Source organism: Marmota marmota, unplaced genomic scaffold, assembly GCF_001458135.2.
Source record: "Marmota marmota marmota unplaced genomic scaffold, marMar, whole genome shotgun sequence".
Classification (NCBI taxonomy): Eukaryota; Metazoa; Chordata; class Mammalia; order Rodentia; family Sciuridae; genus Marmota; species Marmota marmota.
Window position 1 is genome coordinate 59642308 of NW_025999977.1, and position 19076 is coordinate 59661383.

Sequence of the window (19076 nt, forward strand, 5' to 3'; positions counted from 1 at the left end):
AAGTTCAGTGCACAAGTCAACTGCAAATAAAGGACCAATTAGAGGTGAAAACATTGTAGAATTTCCTGCATTTATGCTGTGTGTGGGGGTGGGGATGGGGGGTTATGTTTGTGTGTGTGGACATGTGGTTTATGTTTGTGTGTATAGACACTGGTTTATAGTGTCTGTGTGTGGACATGTGGTTTGTGTGTGTGTGCATGTGTGTAAACACATAGTATATATATGTATGTGTGTGAGTGGACACATGGTTTAGGTGTGTGTGTGGACACGTGGTTTATGGGTGTGTGTGTGTGCACACGTGGTTTATGTGTGTAGACACGTAGTATGTGTGTGTAAGTGTGTGAGTGGACATGTGTGGTTTATGTGTGTGTGCGTGGACACATGGTATATGTGAATATGTGTGTGAATGAACACGTGGTTTGTGTGTGTGTGTGTGTGTGTGTGTGTGTGTGTGTGAGAGAGAGAGAGAGAGAGAGAGATTACTGGGTACTGATAGACATGAGAAGGCCACAAAACAGACTTTTCTCTGCAAAGATTTTCTCATGTAGATAGCTCTAAACTGCCATAAATAAAACCCCAAATCATAATTTATATTAAAACCTTAATAGATCTTAAAATGTTACAAAATAACCAGTGCTTCTAGACTTGCACACAGGCTAGTACACTAACTCTCCCTGAGTTGTCAACCTTGGTTTTTCAGGATCGCTCACCCCTAGCTCCAGGCACATTTCTGGGTCTTGGCACATAGTCCTTAGGGAGACCAATAGGTCGCCAGGTGTGCGTCCCACTCCTGGATATGGTCCCTGCTCCCTGCCTCAGCCCCTTGCTGGGCTCCCTGGATGTTGTGTCTGTTTCGGGGCCACCCGTGGGAAGTGTGGCAGTGTCTTTTAGAGGGTTTATGGTAATGCCGCTGCGTGGAGAGCAGGCAGCCAGCCCCAGGGTCCCCTCCTTCCCGACACACTTGGCTGCTGCCCATTAACACCTCGTCTCTCAGTGCCAGAGACTGGATTTAATGAGCAGCTCTGAATTTGGAGGTTTGCACCAGAAACAATGGCTTCTACTCTGACACACTGCACCCTCACTTTCTGATATTTTAGTTCATCTATTTTTTTGAATTCTTTCTTTGGCAGTATTCTTTGAAATAATATGGGTTTTTTTTATTTTAGACATAATAACAGTCAATATCATCTAATACTGAGATGATATTGCAGAAAATCTTGACAGAGGGTTAATAAATAAATTTTAGATTTTCCCTAATGAAGATGATTCCTTTGGTTGTGGTTCTGCCGAGATAAAGCTGAAGACATTCGGGAGTGCCCTTGGCAACAGCAGACTACATTTTTTTATGAACGATAGCACATTATTTCCAAAGAAAAGTTAATATCTAAAATATATCTCTTATTACAGTGTTTCCTAATTGCATCCAAGTTTTTAAAGAAGGCAATATGGCACAAATTGGCTGATAATTGGTCAATCTAAACATCACCTGTGTTCATTTTCTTCCAACTCAGACATGCATTTAAAGAGTTAAGTATCTCAGATTTCAAAGTGATTTAGGCGAGTGTTTAAGAGTGGTCTCTCCGTATCCAGCGTGAGTGTCCTCCCTGCTGAGCAGCTGCCTCCCAGGGAATAGCCCAGTGCCCCAGCATGAGAGTACGGAGGTGAGGCTCGGTCCCCTGTTCAGCTAGTTATCGTCCACTCTTCTTCTCTCCTTTAGAAATGAACGCGAAGGAGGACTGGTGAACCCCGTGGTCCTGCAGGCGTCTCCGCGTTCTGTGGAGGAGGGAGAGCCCACCCACTCAGGTATGCCCTGCCTTCGGCACTCCGGGGCCCAGGCTGGCCGCTTTGAGGAGCGCTCCTGGCTGCATGGTGCTCCCTGGCCTCTGGGAGGCAGTCCATAGTCTGCTGCACACCCTCTCCCCAGGACAGTTCAGGCTAAGAAGGGCCATTCACAGTTGAATTAGATGATGCATACGTTGTTCTCGCTACTGAAGTTACATGGGGCAGGAATGATGGGTGCTTGCCTTGGGGTGCTCAGCAGAGTCCTTGGGGTGGCCAATGGCAAGGAAATGGGACCAGTAACCCCAAAAGAAGGGTCCCCTCAGAGTCATTGGAAACAGACCCCACTCACAGCCGGTGCTGAAGCTCACTAATTCCGAGAGGAGGTGGGTGGGGTGCTGGTCAGCAGACCCCAGGGGACTGCTGCTGGTCATCCACGTGACTGCAACATGGCCCAGACTGCAGATCCTACCAGGCCTCCACATCTGAATGCATCCCTGGGGGTGACTTCCAAGGCTTGGCTTTACCTCCCGGGGCCCACGTTCGGTGCACATTTTACACAGGCTGGAGAAAAGTAAGAGAATCCTGGTAAAGGGGTGATTTTTCAGAATTCTGGCCTGTGCTCTATCTAAGGTTTGCTGGGCAATCTGACATGTCTGTCTGCTGAATCCCCGTTCGCTTGTCTGATAGTAGAAATCCGTCCTCCCCGCAGAAAGGAGGCTCTGCCCTCTCCCAGATGCTCAGCCTGGTGGGCGCCGCTGCTGTAAGAGGTCCGGGGCAGCCGTAATGGATGGCAGTTGTTCTCATTTCCTGTCTGTGCCCTGCTCCTTCCTGGAAGAAGCCCTGCACTCTGATGCTGCCGGGGGAAGGCCTTGGGTTTACTTGTACATTCCCCAGTGTCACAAAGCAGCACAACAGAAACAAAAGGAGCTGTTTGTGTTACCTTACACTCAGCTCTGAAATCTGTCCGGTTCTGATTGCAGCTGCTCCAGGCATGTGGGCTATCTGTGTTTGGTCTAATTTCTCCCAGTTTTAAGAACATTTAATGGAATATTTCATGATTCTAATTTTTAAACATGGCTTGACAGAATTGACACTTCTAACATTGGGTTAAATGTTCATGTTTAAATGAGGGTTATCAGTGTAGTTCAATATAAAACATTTAAGCACAAATTAGGCAAAGTGATAACAAAGAAGAATAAGCTAGTTCTGAAAGAGAACTGTGTCCGTGCTCAGCGGGCCGACCTGGACAGGCTCCCGGGGGCTGCACGGAGCACAGAGGAAGACACATGGATTTGTACGGCAGGAGCACTTCCTCAAGGCTGCTGCAGGCTCTAATCTTTCTTTGCCTTGAGCTCATGACCTCCAGACTGCCTGGCGCCCTCCGTGCATCTGTCCACCTCCTGTGATCATGCTGGCAGGCCAGGGTCAGGGTCTCTCCTGGGGGTGAGATGAGCGGGGTTACCTAGTCTCCGGGGGCCTGTGGGTCCAGTCTGAAGGCAGGAGAAGCAAGGAGAGCTCCGCATGGTGGCTCTGTCCCGGGGACACTGGCCTCTGCTCCCTGTTGGGCAGTACTGAGTGCTCAAGGCCAACGCGAGGCCTGCACAAGCTGCAGAGGCACCTGCGCTCATCCTCTGAGACTTCTGTGACTGGCATCCTGTCTCTGGTGCCTTAAGGAGTAGCGTTGGGACATCAGGTTGTGGTAGGCACTTCTTTCCTGAATGTGTGCCATGAGTCTAATCCCTGGGTTCCCTCTCACCACTGGGAGCCAAGCAGAATCTTCCCATAATTGTCTATAAAGCCGTAGTTTTGAGCCACCCCAGTGCACGACTCAGGCTGGCCTTCGTGGAGGCCCAGCGCTGTGGCTCAGGTCCCGAGCATCCCCAGGCCTGTGCCTTAGGGGCTTGGTCCCATGGTGGCGCTGTGGGGTAGGGGGAAACCTTCAAGGGGCGGGGCCTCATGGGAGGTGTTTAGGCCACTGGGGGTGTGTCTTGGAAGGGGACAGTGGGACCCTAGTTACCTCTCCTTCCTCTTGCCTGTCCAGGCTGTAAGGTGGATGGGCTTTCTCTGCCATACCCTCCTGCCGTGACGGGCTGCCGCAGACCCACAGCCAGGGGCCCAACACCCGACCACAGACTGACACTTCCAGAACATGAGTCTCCATGGGCTGACGACTCAGACAGCTGCGGCCGTGGTGGGACTCTGAGGGCCATGAGCAGGTTGCATCGAGACCGTTGCACAGAGGGCCTCTGTAGCAAGGTTCCCTCTGCCTGCATTGAGCGAGTGAGCCACCATTCAATCCAACTTTGTTCACAAAGTGGATAGAATGGACGTGGCCCACCTGCCTCCTGCAATGGACATGGTCCACCTGCCTCTGCTGATGCATGGTAGAGATCTGAATTCATAGTCCACCACAGCCACAGTGACTTTTTAAAGAAGGACTATCACTCTTCCCCGCTCTTAGAACTTTAGTACTTGCAGAGGCATGGAATACAGTCTGAGGTGACAGCAGGGACATGGGATACATCTAAGGTGAAGCAGAGGCATGGGATACAGTCTGAGGTGACAGCAGGGACATGGGATACATCTAAGGTGAAGCAGGGACATGGGATACAGTCTGAGGTGACAGCAGGGACATGGGATACATCTAAGGTGAAGCAGGGACATGGGATACAGTCTGAGGTGACAGCAGGGACATGGGATACATCTAAGGTGACAGCAGGGACATGGGATACATCTAAGGTGAAGCAGGGACATGGGATACAGTCTGAGGTGACAGCAGGGACATGGGATACATCTAAGGTGACAGCAGGGACATGGGATACATCTAAGGTGAAGCAGGGACATGGGATACAGTCTGAGGTGACAGCAGGGACATGGGATACATCTAAGGTGACAGCAGGGACATGGGATACATCTAAGGTGAAGCAGGGACATGGGATACAGTCTGAGGTGACAGCAGGGACATGGGATACATCTAAGGTGACAGCAGGGACATGGGATACATCTAAGGTGAAGCAGGGACATGGGATACAGTCTGAGGTGACAGCAGGGACATGGGATACATCTAAGGTGACAGCAGGGACATGGGATACATCTAAGGTGAAGCAGGGACATGGGATACAGTCTGAGGTGACAGCAGGGACATGGGATACATCTAAGGTGACAGCAGGGACATGGGATACATCTAAGGTGAAGCAGGGACATGGGATACAGTCTGAGGTGACAGCAGGGACATGGGATACATCTAAGGTGACAGCAGGGACATGGGATACATCTAAGGTGAAGCAGGGACATGGGATACAGTCTGAGGTGACAGCAGGGACATGGGATACATCTAAGGTGACAGCAGGGACATGGGATACATCTAAGGTGAAGCAGGGACATGGGATACAGTCTGAGGTGACAGCAGGGACATGGGATACATCTAAGGTGACAGCAGGGACATGGGATACATCTAAGGTGAAGCAGGGACATGGGATACAGTCTGAGGTGACAGCAGGGACATGGGATACATCTAAGGTGAAGCAGGGACATGGGATACAGTCTGAGGTGACAGCAGGGACATGGGATACATCTAAGGTGACAGCAGGGACATGGGATACATCTAAGGTGAAGCAGGGACATGGGATACAGTCTGAGGTGACAGCAGGGACATGGGATACATCTAAGGTGACAGCAGGGACATGGGATACATCTAAGGTGAAGCAGGGACATGGGATACAGTCTGAGGTGACAGCAGGGACATGGGATACATCTAAGGTGACAGCAGGGACATGGGATACATCTAAGGTGAAGCAGGGACATGGGATACAGTCTGAGGTGACAGCAGGGACATGGGATACATCTAAGGTGACAGCAGGGACATGGGATACATCTAAGGTGAAGCAGGGACATGGGATACAGTCTGAGGTGACAGCAGGGACATGGGATACATCTAAGGTGACAGCAGGGACATGGGATACATCTAAGGTGAAGCAGGGACATGGGATACAGTCTGAGGTGACAGCAGGGACATGGGATACATCTAAGGTGACAGCAGGGACATGGGATACATCTAAGGTGAAGCAGGGACATGGGATACAGTCTGAGGTGACAGCAGGGACATGGGATACATCTAAGGTGACAGCAGGGACATGGGATACATCTAAGGTGAAGCAGGGACATGGGATACAGTCTGAGGTGACAGCAGGGACAGGGGATACAGTCTGAGGTGACAGCAGGGACATGGGATACATCTAAGGTGAAGCAGGGACATGGGATACAGTCTGAGGTGACAGCAGGGACATGGGATACATCTAAGGTGACAGCAGGGACATGGGATACATCTAAGGTGAAGCAGGGACATGGGATACAGTCTGAGGTGACAGCAGGGACATGGGATACATCTAAGGTGACAGCAGGGACATGGGATACATCTAAGGTGAAGCAGGGACATGGGATACAGTCTGAGGTGACAGCAGGGACATGGGATACATCTAAGGTGACAGCAGGGACATGGGATACATCTAAGGTGAAGCAGGGACATGGGATACAGTCTGAGGTGACAGCAGGGACATGGGATACATCTAAGGTGACAGCAGGGACATGGGATACATCTAAGGTGAAGCAGGGACATGGGATACAGTCTGAGGTGACAGCAGGGACATGGGATACATCTAAGGTGACAGCAGGGACATGGGATACATCTAAGGTGAAGCAGGGACATGGGATACAGTCTGAGGTGACAGCAGGGACATGGGATACATCTAAGGTGACAGCAGGGACATGGGATACATCTAAGGTGAAGCAGGGACATGGGATACAGTCTGAGGTGACAGCAGGGACATGGGATACATCTAAGGTGACAGCAGGGACATGGGATACATCTAAGGTGAAGCAGGGACATGGGATACAGTCTGAGGTGACAGCAGGGACATGGGATACATCTAAGGTGACAGCAGGGACATGGGATACATCTAAGGTGAAGCAGGGACATGGGATACAGTCTGAGGTGACAGCAGGGACATGGGATACATCTAAGGTGACAGCAGGGACATGGGATACATCTAAGGTGAAGCAGGGACATGGGATACAGTCTGAGGTGACAGCAGGGACATGGGATACATCTAAGGTGACAGCAGGGACATGGGATACATCTAAGGTGAAGCAGGGACATGGGATACAGTCTGAGGTGACAGCAGGGACATGGGATACATCTAAGGTGACAGCAGGGACATGGGATACATCTAAGGTGAAGCAGGGACATGGGATACAGTCTGAGGTGACAGCAGGGACATGGGATACATCTAAGGTGACAGCAGGGACATGGGATACATCTAAGGTGAAGCAGGGACATGGGATACAGTCTGAGGTGACAGCAGGGACATGGGATACATCTAAGGTGACAGCAGGGACATGGGATACATCTAAGGTGAAGCAGGGACATGGGATACAGTCTGAGGTGACAGCAGGGACAGGCGTGGTTTTATGTGAGGCAGGGAATGAGGACCCAGCCCAGGCAGCGGCTGCCACAGAGCCTGTAGGGATAGAGTGACAGTTTTGTGATGTTGGAGGAAGTCGAGGAGGTCCAGGAAACCCATAAGAGCAGAAGGCCCCAATGTTTCCATGGCCTTGTCACACTGGCCACCAAGGAGAACCTTCCCAACACCATCCTGCATGTTGTATGCAGTCAAAACCAGGTTGTAGACACTCCCTGGGGGCTGCCCTCCTGGACATCCAGGGTGTGGGGGGCCCGGACAATACATGCCCAAGGAGGACAGTGAGCACTGACCAGGCCCATGGCCCTACGACAGTGCAGGATCCTGGCTACCTCACAAGGCCACGCAGCAGGTCTTGCCTACACGTGGCTCAGCCTGCTTTCCCAAACACTGTGTGACAACAACACGAACATGCAAGATCTCAGGGGATAAAATACAAGGCACAAAGGAGAATTGCTTCAAATTGCCATAGCCAATGTCTCAAAAGCTGTATAAAGGGGTGAATTTTGGAAAATTGATGCTGTGAATTTTCTTTCTTTCTTTGTACTGGATGTGGAGCTGAAAGGCACTCTACCATGAGCCATATTCCCAGTTCTTACTTTTTGAGAAAGAACCTCATTAAGTTGCTTAGGGCCTCACTAAGTTGTTGAGGCTCGCTTGGAACTGGCAACCCTCCTGCCTCTGCCTCTCCAGCCTCTGGGATTACAAGTATGTGTCATTCTGCCCGGTGTGGAGTGACTTCTTCCATGGAGATGGTTGGCCAAGCTGCTTGTGAGTTTAACGATTGCTCCACCTGATTCTAGGCAGAGCCAGAATCAGTCCCTTAGGAAGGTAGCTGGGAGAAAACTTTCAGGGGGCTCCAGCCAGTCCAGAGGGAAGAGGCTGGCCAGCCCCACCACAGTGTGGTGTCCAGCAGAAACCTGGGTGAGAGCTCCGAGCAGTCACCTGGGACCACCGCCTAGCTCTGCCCACCCTCCGTGGCCTTGGAGAAGTCACAGGGCTCCTCAGTCTGCATCCCATCAGCTGAATGGCTGTACAATATCATCTTAGCAGAACTTCTACAAGGAGTACATGCGATTAAATGCAGGAAGCACTAAACCTGGTCCCTGACACGTGGGAGGAGTAGAATTTGGAGCTGTTGCCTTTAAAACAGGGAGCCATGCGGGGGGAGCCCCTTCCCTTTGGAGTTGCTGCTGACCTTGTCACTCACCACCCTTCAGATCTCCTGGCACCCAGGCCAAGCAGCTGGTGTACGGAGGCTTAGGGCAGGTCTGGCCCCACCCTTTCCTGGAAGAAAGGATGGGAAGGGGCTTGGCCACAGGGTGGGCCACAGGCAGCTCAGAACCTGCCTCTTGGCTGAAGCCACAAACTCTCCCCCGCAGCATCTCACCTAAAGCATGTCAGTCTCCACAGAAGCCTCTGCAGAGCCGGGCTCCTAGAGCAGCTGGGAGCCATTTGGGTCCCCTCTCTGAGCACCTTCCTGGCTCCTGTACAGGGTGGACACCCAGTACCGCCTAAGTAGTGCAGTGAAGGGACGAGAGAGAGGACTCGCGGTCAGGAGCTAGAGTTCATGACCAGGACGCCCAGTGTAAGGGTGGGGTGCGGACCCTCTGCCTGGTGTCTGATGTTGAGCTGTGTGTGCTTTTGACTGGGGCCTCAGTCGCGGTGCTGCTTGCTGTCTGGTCTCCTGGTGTGCACAGGGAGAGCACCTAGGTGAGGTACAGAGGCACCCTCATTGCACCTCTCAGCCTTGCCCACCACGGCTTGCATCTGCAGCCCCTGCAAGCCCACTGCCCCCGCCACATTCTTAACTTTGCTCCACACGATCCTGCAGAGGGCAAAATTCATAAATCTATACTCGCTAATTCCACCCATTTGCAATCACCTATTTTCCTGTGTTTCTGATTCATTGTTTCTTGTGGGTGCAAGTGAATGGAGGAGATTTTGCCTATAACTAAATGAAATAAATGCCTATTTTCTGTTTTTAGTAAGTGGCTTGTTAAGTGCATTATTCCTAATGTACACAGAAGTTCATGGCCCTTGCATTTATATAGTGTATTTTTGAGTCAGCTGTTATGTGCCAGACATAGACACTAAGACAGAATCTGACCCCTGCTGCAAAGCTCTTTATGTTCACACCTTAGTGGAGAGCACGCACACATACGCACACACACACATGCATTCACACTAATACACACACGCACACACACAAGCACACACACTCACACACACACAAGCACACACACACTCACACACTCACACATACACACACACACACACACTCACACTCAGAACACTGTGGAAAGAGCTATAAAATAGGATGTATAAAGAAATGAAGCCGGACACAGCCCCCAATCGGGAGAAGCTGTGTTCCTGGAACAAGCTGGGGGCCTCCCCCTGGGGGGACGCCAGGCCTCCCAACATGCTCCAGAGAGGCCTGGTGCTGGTGTTGGGGCCAGAGCCTGAGAGGGGCCGGGAGCCGGAGTGGAGGGTGGCAGAGTGTTGTGAACGCAGAAGCAGTTCTGAGACAAGGGGGACCCTGGGCGTGTCCACATGAGAGCAGACACACCGAGGTCCCTCCCTAGACCTGAGAGGAAGGTTAGCTGGAAGCGCCTGCTGGGCAGAGGCTGGAGGGGCTGCCCAAAGGGCCCAGGAGGAGCTGAAGTCTCACCGTGAGCAGGACCTTGGCCACAGAGGGGAAGGTGGGCTACAGGGACCTTGGACAAAGCCCAGGGATGGGGCTCGAGTTCCCAGGGTCACGTCAGGCCCTCAGGGAGGATAGCCTTGAGGGAGCCAGCAGCACGGCCACCGCAGCAGCAGTAGGTCCCCTCCATCTCTTGCATCCTCAGGTTGGTCATCTGTGGGGGTGGGACATCCTCCAGGTCTCAGACCTACTGAGGACTCCATGAAGTGTCAGTTGATGTGCCACTCAGTCTCCAGCACACAGTGCCAGCTCTTCCCACCCCTCACCCGCCACCTGTCCCCTGACACCTCCAGAAAGCGGAAGGGCGTCTGCGACACCCCTTGGTGGCTCTGCAGGAGGTCTGCTGCCTGGCCTCAGTCACAGGAAGCAAACACAAGGAAGACCAAAGTGGTTGCTGGGCCACTCGGAAAGGAGACTTGGGAGGCTCTGCCGTCAGCAACCCCAGGCAGCCTGCGTGCTCAGTGACGGGAGGTGGCGATGGCCCAGGTCTCGCTGCTGGAGTTCAAGCCACATTCACCCACAAGATGAGAAGGGCTGTGCTAAGAAAAGGAAACAGGGTCCTGAGAAATGACGGGTAGGGGGACGGTGAGAGCAAAGCCACAGGAGCAAGGAGAAAGGAGGGCCCGGGGGAAATGCTCAGCCCCTGTGCAGCTGCATGCACCAGCACCTGAGGACCCGGGAGTGTCACTGCTCTGCCGCCGGGGGTCACTGCTCTGTGCCAATATCCACAAGAGGATCGTCGTGTGTGTGTTAGGTCACAACAGCCTGTCTTGTGCGGGGATGGCATCGAGGTCATGCTGGCTACAGTAGATACCACCCCACCTGAGCAGTACAGGAGGAAACAATCTTACTTCTCCATGACGCCACAGACCTTCCAACCAAGCCCTGGTGGCCTGGGAGACGAGCCGCTTTCATAGTTTCGGGGGAGTTTTTAACGTTTTTTCTACTACAAACAAGTCATAAATTCCATTTCGGTTGTAAATCTTTGACACAAATTCACTACTGATGATTTTCTCTTAGGGATGTGAATAAATGTCACAGCAGATAGGATGAGCGCTGGCCCTCAGCAGATGGGAAGGAGGTGCTCACTCCCAGCCCCACAAGCTCAGGAAGGTGCGAAAGCAAATTGCCCAAGCATCTGTGAAGGTAGAAGTGAGAGGGAAGGATCCCAATACATAAAACTCACTGGCTTCTGAACTGGCCTGGATAGAGCAGGCTCTTCAGAAATGAATCAGAAATGAACTCAGAAAGCACCCATTTCGATTGCACATGAGGTGAGCCCCACAGCCCAGGTGACTCTGCTCGTAGGTGCAGATTAGACTGGAGAGCTGTGACCTGGTCGATGTGACCAGTTTGAGGGTACAGAAACTGAAAACACTTCTGTGCCCACTGCCAACTGCAGGCGGCGGGGCCTGGCTGCAGGTAGTCGGGCACTGGGCCTGCTGTGGCTCACGTTCTGTCTGACACCGACCTTTCCCTCTGCTTCCCGTTACCACGAGCTGAGCTCCTCTCCTCCATGATGTTCTGCGTCCCCTTGGGTCTGAGGAAGGGAGTCGGCCAACCAAGGAGTGAAACTCTGAAACTATGAGCCAAAGTAAATGTCCCCCTCTCAGTTGTCCTGGTCAGGTATTTTAGTCACAGCGATGAACACCTAACCAACATGCAATGACGAACATTATGTCTTGCTCATATTGCAAGCTGAGGCCAGGAAGGTGACCTCTTTTATCTTGTGGCTCTGCCATCTAGAATCTATGGCCTTCCAGAAATAGAGGCCCTGTGGGCACTGTGCTGGGTGCCTGGGCTGGTGACAGCAGCCCTTCCTCACAGGACCTAGGGCAGATTCCAATCCCTCTGCAAGGCTTTAAGGACACAGGACTTCCATATGCCCAGGAAGAGGCACCGTGAGACAGCACTACCTGATGCCCACCACAGCAACTTGGCCAGGTGCCGCTCCCTGGGCCACAGCACCTTCTCCCACCAGCTTCCCTTCTGCTTCCCTTGGCTGCACATGGAGGTCACTGATACGACCTGGTGGCCCTGCTGACCTGCTCCCCTGAAGGACCTGTGTGAGCCTGCCCATCCAGCTTCAGGTCCAGAGGTCACCAGTGTTTCCTTCAGAGGTGTGCAGACTGCCTTCTGCCCTCAAACCGTGGTCTGTCCCCTGGGTCCTGGTCAATGCTCATCTGTTCTGAGACTGAACTCGTCCAGTGCCTGTTCTCCAAGGCGAGCAGGGGCAGCTGGCCCAGGGCACTTTCCAGAGAGGCTCTGGGCGCAGCGCAGGAGGATCTCCAGAGCCTACTGTGCAATAGGCTCCTCATCCCCCCGCCAAGGCCCATGGCATTAGTCTCTAGGGCAAGGCTCTGGGCCGAGCTTCTCCATAAGCACCTACACATTCTCCCACCTGTGAACAAGAAACAACCCCGGGAGCCAGGCCAGGACCCCTCCCCCAGGACCCTGCCGGCTGCCCTGTCCTGTGCTGTCACTTGGCTGCTCAGCTCAGTGGTTGAATTCCACCTACCCAGTCACTCACACAGGACTCCTCCTTCCCTTTTTAATGCTTTTTACTTTTTATTTTTAAAATACTTTAAACATTTATTTTGAGCGGATATTTGGAAATTTTTAAATTGTGCATATTATGGGTGCCCTGTGACTTTTGGATGTGCTCACGCTCTGTAAGGAACAAGCACAGGAAACAGCTCACAGACATTCCCAGTTTCCTTAGGTAAAACCCTCAGCTCCTCCTGCCAGCTCTGGGGATGTTTTGACTGTGTGCTCTTCTGTTATAGAAAGAGTTGACATTTGCCCTAGTGGACAGGAGTGTGCTGTATCTACCCCAACCTTCCCCCAACACAGATCACTTCAAAACAAATCCAAGTTAGTATAAAATTTACCTAGAAATACTTCAGTGTAAGGTTTTAAAATAATAGTTCATTTTATTAAAAAAAAAATAGCCACGGATCAAACCTTAAAAAAGTCTTAATGGTCATCCAACTTCCGGCTGGCTGAGATCCCCATATTGCCTCTGGCACCTCTTTGTGAGTTTGCTCTGGAAACGGATTCTCAGGTGCAGCTGCAAGGCTCTCCCTTCTGCTCCCTCCTCCTGCCTCTGCGCCTGATCTATGGGTAGCTGCCACCTTCCTGAAGAGGTCCCACCCTGCTCCTGCCTGGGTGCTCCTGGTGTGTCACAGCGGACCTTGAGCTACCCTCCTGGTGCCTCACGACCAGAGGCAGTGGCTTGGGCAGGCTCACGTCCATCACCTGCCACCTGCCACTCCAGGGGATCCCCAGCAGTCTTCCCACCAGGCTGGGGCACAGGGCTACTCCTGAGTTTCACTCTTCTCTCCTCATTACTATCTGGAATGTTTTCCTTAATAATTTCCCTTATTAACTATTTGATCTGTAACTGAAGAAGCAAGGTGGAGCCTTTCTCACTTTGCCACAGTTTCAAATAGTAACATCCCTTCTCTTTCCCTGGAAATACAAACCCGCTGGGTGGAAGGGTGTTTGTCAGAACAACACGGTGTCATCCTGAGGCTCTGCGTTCCTCTGTGGTCTTGGGAGAAACGAGAGCTGACACTTGGAGGACCACTGTGGTCTCAGTGACGGCACTGTGGCAGGGGCTGCACCAAGCTTGAGACCGCTGGACACTGAGGTTCCAGGCTTCCTCATGGCTAGTGGCTTGCATATGGGGGGCGCGGAGAACAGGTAGCCATTCATTGCTCCAAGGGAGACACAAGTCACCGTCCCCTGGAGCTCAGATGCTCAGGGAGACAGCAGAGGCCTTGCATGGTCATCCCACCATTACCGAGTTGGAGGTTTCGGGGTACCTTACTGGCCAGAGGTTGCTAAGAGCATTTCTGTCCTCCCATCAGAAGATCCCTAGTGCCTCAGGGACATGGGGAATGAAGGCATCAATGGCTGCTATCTTGGTGCCTGTATACCAGCAGGAAGAAGGCAGGTGCTGGCCTCAGTGCTGACACCCCTCCTTCCTGTGGCTGGCTGATGCTCCCAGAGGGTCAGTGAGCAGGCAGGGCAGCAGGAGGATCCCAGGCACAATGTTGTGTGATAATTAGGGGCTTCCATGGACACCTTTCCCCAGTGCTTGGCTCCCATCTGTGCACCTCATTAAACACGAGCTTGCGGCATGCAGAGCACCTACCGCCTGGAGCCTCCGGGCTCAGCGGCTCCTGTGGGAACCAGGATGACTGCGTCTGAGCCTGTCTGTAAGCCTGCAGTCCCCAGCGAACTCCACAAGGCCTTCCTGCTCACCTCCCCCAGGACCGCTCCACTTCTCTGGCTCACCCAGCATCTCCCTGGCAGAACCACTGGCTCTGAGGTGCTTCTGTTGCAGAAGTCTCAGGTCTGGCCCTAACCCTGCGCTGGCCAATTGCCACAGTGGTCTGTCAGGCAGTCTCAGCCGCCAGGTCAGCAGCCTTGACTCTAGTCCCAGGACAGCGGTTCACGGCAGAATGCCCTACAGGTAGGGGTAGAGATGGGGTTCGCCTGGAGTCCTTCAGCACTAACCACCAGATTCGCCTGGCCCCAGAGGCCCCTCCCAGGGACAGAGCCCCTGCACCCACCTGCTGTGTCTGCCTCCCAGGAACACCTGCTCTCCTGGGCTGTTGCCACTATTGTTCTAACCCTCTGTGTTGCCACCGACGCCTGTGTCGTCTCAGGTGTGCGTGTTGTTTCTGTGCATCCATATGTGACCATGTGTACCCGTGTGCCTGTGTGTGTATTTGTGTGTGTGCACACATGCATGTGTGTGTGGACAGTGGGATGAGATGGGAAAGCGGGGTCCAGCTGCGGATAGCAGTGGGCTGACAGGAGCTCCACTTTGATCCAGGACGGGGACCTGAACACACTCAAGGCTCCTGCCTTTGACTGCTAAGCGTGGAGAAGAAGGGAGTGATCACACGGTGCAATTTCTGATAGGCCCGGCAGGTCTTGTCAGCCGCATCCCAGCGATGACAGCCTGGAGCATGCACATTACTGCCAAGGTGACTTCATGCCAAACACGCAGCTCCACAGCTCCCTGTGAATCTGACAAACCTCTCCGTGCAGATTTTTTTTATGCAGGAAACAGCAGCAGGGAGTCAGGAGGGTTTTTCCCTTTTCAGTCTGCCTGGCAGGGGCCAAGGCATATTTAAGGTGTTTCTTGCTGACGCCCAGAAGCCGCTCACCCTGGGCAGGGTGGTCTGGGTGCACCACCTACTGCCTCTGGCTGGCAGGGTGATAGGTTGGGGAGGGCAGTAGGTGAGGGGCGAGTGGCCCACCCAGGAAGAGCCGAGTCTCCAGTTTTTCTGGAGTGAGCAGAAAGGATGGGGGAGCCCTGGGGGAGAGGCGGGAGCCGGGCCAGGTGCTCCGGACAGCTGTGTGGGCCATGATGCCCTGTGATGGTCAGCCTCTGCAGAGTCTGGCCTGTGGACCCGTCGTCAGCTATGAAAGTCTAGGGAAACCAACCCAGAGCTACTGGTTAGCGTGACTTTGGCTGCTGCTTACAAAACCCAAAGATCAGTGGCCATGATAGCAATGTCTACATAAGAAATATTTCTATAACAATAGATGTTTCTTTTAAATTAAGTGAGACAACAAAAGGTGCCCACATCCGGTGAGGGAGCAGACGGAGGTCTCCAGCGGGGCCCATGGCGTGTGGCCCCCGGGATTTCAGGAAGGTGTTTGTATTCTCCCTTCTCCTCTGTCCTTACTCATGTGCTCAACACGTGGATGGCCTGAATTTCTCATAGGCCTCTGATGTTGTCAATAACAAAATAGAATAAGATTTCTGTTCTCTGCGAACAGCAGAATGAAGTTAAAACAGCAACCACTGACCCAGTATTTGCTATGGTTCCCCCCACGTGGCTGGTCCCCTGCAAGGGACAGCAAACCTCTTCAAAGCAATAAAGATATTATGCACTAAATGGCTGTTTTACTGAGATCTGGTCTTTGGACATATGAAGTCTGCCTAATTACTAGGAAAAATTATGAAATGCCTGATATGTTCTTGTTAAACTAATGAAGCAGCATTAGAAGAATCATAATGCCTGATTATCTATGGATACCATCCTTCCTTTCTATGGCGCTTTCCCATCCGTTATCTGATTTCATGATATATTTTTAAAGGCTGAGAGAAAACTTAAAAACAAAGTTAATAATTATTTTTGCAGCTTTAGGCAGTGGGTCCGCTGATGTTCTTGGCTACTTTATAAAAATGCTTCTGTGTTCTGTGCTTCTCAATGAACAAGAAGCCAGTTATGTGCATTGAACGGCCACCTCAGCAGAACACGTATTTCGCCAAACCAATGGTAATTTGATCAGAATTCTATTGTGCTTAAGTGAAATCTCAGAATTTTGTCCCAAATTGATAGAAACAAATACGAAAGGAAAACAGTTTTGTTTTCTGTAGAAACCTCAACAAGGCCCAAGTAAAACACGTTTGTTCTTTCCCAGCGTCCTCAAGGTCTCTTGAGGGACCCCTGTCTCATCAGGGTCCTCCCAAGAGCCTTGCTGCCCAGGCCTGGGCTCTGTCCCTCTGGTGACTCAGAGAAAACCTAAGCAGTCCCAGCCCAAGGCCCAGGAGTTGTGCCTGCAGATGGCCTGCTCTGAGGCTGAGACTGCCGCCTCCTCTCTCCCCCAAATTTGCTCCTCCAAGGACGATGGAAAAGAGGGCAACCAGGCAATACTTTAGTGGCTCCAGTGAACTGAGCACAGTGGCATCTAATCTGCATCAACTTAACTACAGTTGGACGCTTACTTCTCATTGCTCAGGAGAAAGGAGCAGGGCTGAGTTTCGCTAGCGACCTTCTTGTGCTCTGTGTCCCTTGCTACCTGAGGCTCAGCAGGTGTCTCACTGACATAAGCCATCCCTCACCATCCCTCACCATCCCTCACCATCCCTCACCATCCCTCACCATCCCTCACCATCTCACTCCCCCAGGGGAGGGCCCGGCTGCTAAGTCAGTCCCTCTAGATCAGAGCTGGGAGTATAGGAAGTCTCTAAAATATAAACAGGCCCCAGACCACCTGTCCCTGAGTCCAGGAGCCCAGATGCATCCTTGGCCCCTAGGCCAGCATCCCTGGCTGTTCCAGAATGTTGCTACTTAACATCACTATGCATTTTCAAAAGTTCACTTTACACTAGGGAGGAGCCCACTGGAAGTAGTAATAGTGGCTGTTCACCACCTGCCCCACCTGCCCCACCTGCCCCAGACACTCCAGAGTGAGCACACTGTTGTGCTTCTTCCTTCATTGTGAGGACCCAGGAGACAGATGCCATGTCCCTTCCCATGTGAGCTGAGTGGCATGGAGCATAGGTGCACAGGCAATAAGCAAAGGAACCAGGCGTCGAACACCAGATGCCTGAAGCCAGCCCCTGGCGGGAGAGAGAAGTGGCCATCCAGGGCTCCATGGGAGAGGGCATGAGGAAGTAAGCAGTGCAGGTGGGTGCCAAGGGCCCTGGGGACTCCACGCCACCAGTGCAAGTCACATTGTGCCAGCAGCACCTGCTCGTGTGTACTCAAGGTCAGCAGTGGAAGGCAGCCCAGTGTGGTGGTTTGGGATTCAGGCAGCCTGGTTCAAAGCCTGACCCTGGGCACACTAGTTTGGGTGAGTCTGACTTCAGGGATAGTGCAGGGGTTGTCCTGGGTGTGAATGTGATACATACACAGTTCTCCAGCTTGGGGTCCGGCACAGAGTGGACCCCCATGAGTGACGGGCATTTATACATAGAGCATCAGACGAGGCTTGCGTCCCACACAGGGCTTTGAAAGGCTGATGTCCAAGGGCTTTCTCTGCTGATGACGGCTATGTCTAAGCTCTCCCAAGGCAGACTTCACCTCCACGGCCAACAGGTCCCTCGCGCTGCCCAGGAGCTCGGGCCCGGCAGGCAGCAAGCTTCCTCCAGGAGAGACACAGGCTTCCCTAGATGCTGGAGATGTCTGTGGTTACAGTGCTGGTGGATTTTTAAAACTTTTTGATGATGCAAATCCACTTGATCCTCTCTGGAGAAACACTACCCTGTGGTACAGCTCTGATTCGGCCAGTATTTCCTCTTTAGGTCTGTGATCAATGCCTCGTTCATTTCAGGTGCCACCACCAATTACTTTTAATTTTCCTAACTCTTGAATTAGTAAATCTTGATTAATCTAAGTATTATTCAGCAAAGCAGTTCTCCCAACAGGTGGCAAATGGACTTCAAACCCTGGGGTTAGGAACGTAGGGATCAGGAAGAGCCTCCTTTCTCCTCTCTGCCAGGCGTAGTACAAGGACAAAAGCGAGCAGAGCCTCAGGGTGTCCACGCCTCTGCTGAGACCCTCACCAGAGCAGTGCGCCCTCTGCCTCCTGGCACTCACCTCTGGCCCACCCACACCCCATCTGGCCGGTCCTTTCTCAGCACTTCCACAAGCCTTGTCTCTCTGGCTGCCTCCCTCGCCCCTTCTCCCTCCCGCCGTTTCTCCAGGCCCAAGTCTGATGTGGCTCTTTGCGGGTCTGTCTCTCTTTGCCACCCAAATCCATCCAGAATATAGTCCAGAGCTCAGCCCTGGCTCTCCCACCCCCATGAACCCTGGAGGACTGAGGCACTCCGTGAGTTTCTAGAGTCGAATCCTGTTGATGGTCGTCAGCTGGTCTCCAAGGGCCTCCAGACTGCACCTCCCGCTACTGGCCATGTTTCCACCTCCTCCTTTTCCATTTCCCTTCTTCCTCTGTCCACCTCTTGCTCCTTGGTGGCTGGGTGTGAGCACACAGGTCCCCTCTGTATCCTGTCCACTCTGACTGACTAGACCACCGCCCGGCACCCGGGACTCTGCCCTGAGTGGCAGCTCTGCCAGCTCCAGTCCCGGGCCACACGTGCCCTCCACACCTTCCCCCCATCTTACTGACCCCTGGGACTCACTGAGCTTGGCCGTGGCCTGCCTCCACGGGCTGCTACAGCCTCAGCTCCCACATCTGGGCTCTGGGAGGGTCTGTCCCCCTTCAGTGGACCCCTGGACCTCCTGCTGTCAACTCCAAAATGCTTCTGGTCACCCAGCCTCACCCTTCCTGCCGCTCACACCTGGACGTCATCATCTCCCAGCAGCACCCCTGGATTTCAGCTCTCGGTGCCCTGGGTTCCA

General features: G+C 52.8%; 1 protein-coding gene across 29 annotated transcripts in view; it reads left to right on the forward strand.

Annotated features, from left to right (window-relative positions):
- Myt1l (myelin transcription factor 1 like) overlaps positions 1–19076 on the forward strand; it is a 340605-nt gene that overhangs the window by 106803 nt on the left and 214726 nt on the right. For 23 of the 29 annotated variants that reach the window (XM_048804898.1, XM_048804894.1, XM_048804908.1 and 20 more), the window contains one exon: positions 1718–1803. The exons of 5 other annotated variants lie outside the window; for them this stretch is intronic. The gene's annotated coding sequence lies outside the window, so the exon portion shown is untranslated. Of the gene's footprint in view, positions 1–1717; positions 1804–19076 lie in introns of those variants that run through there. One more of the 29 variants, XM_048804920.1, reaches the window with a different exon arrangement.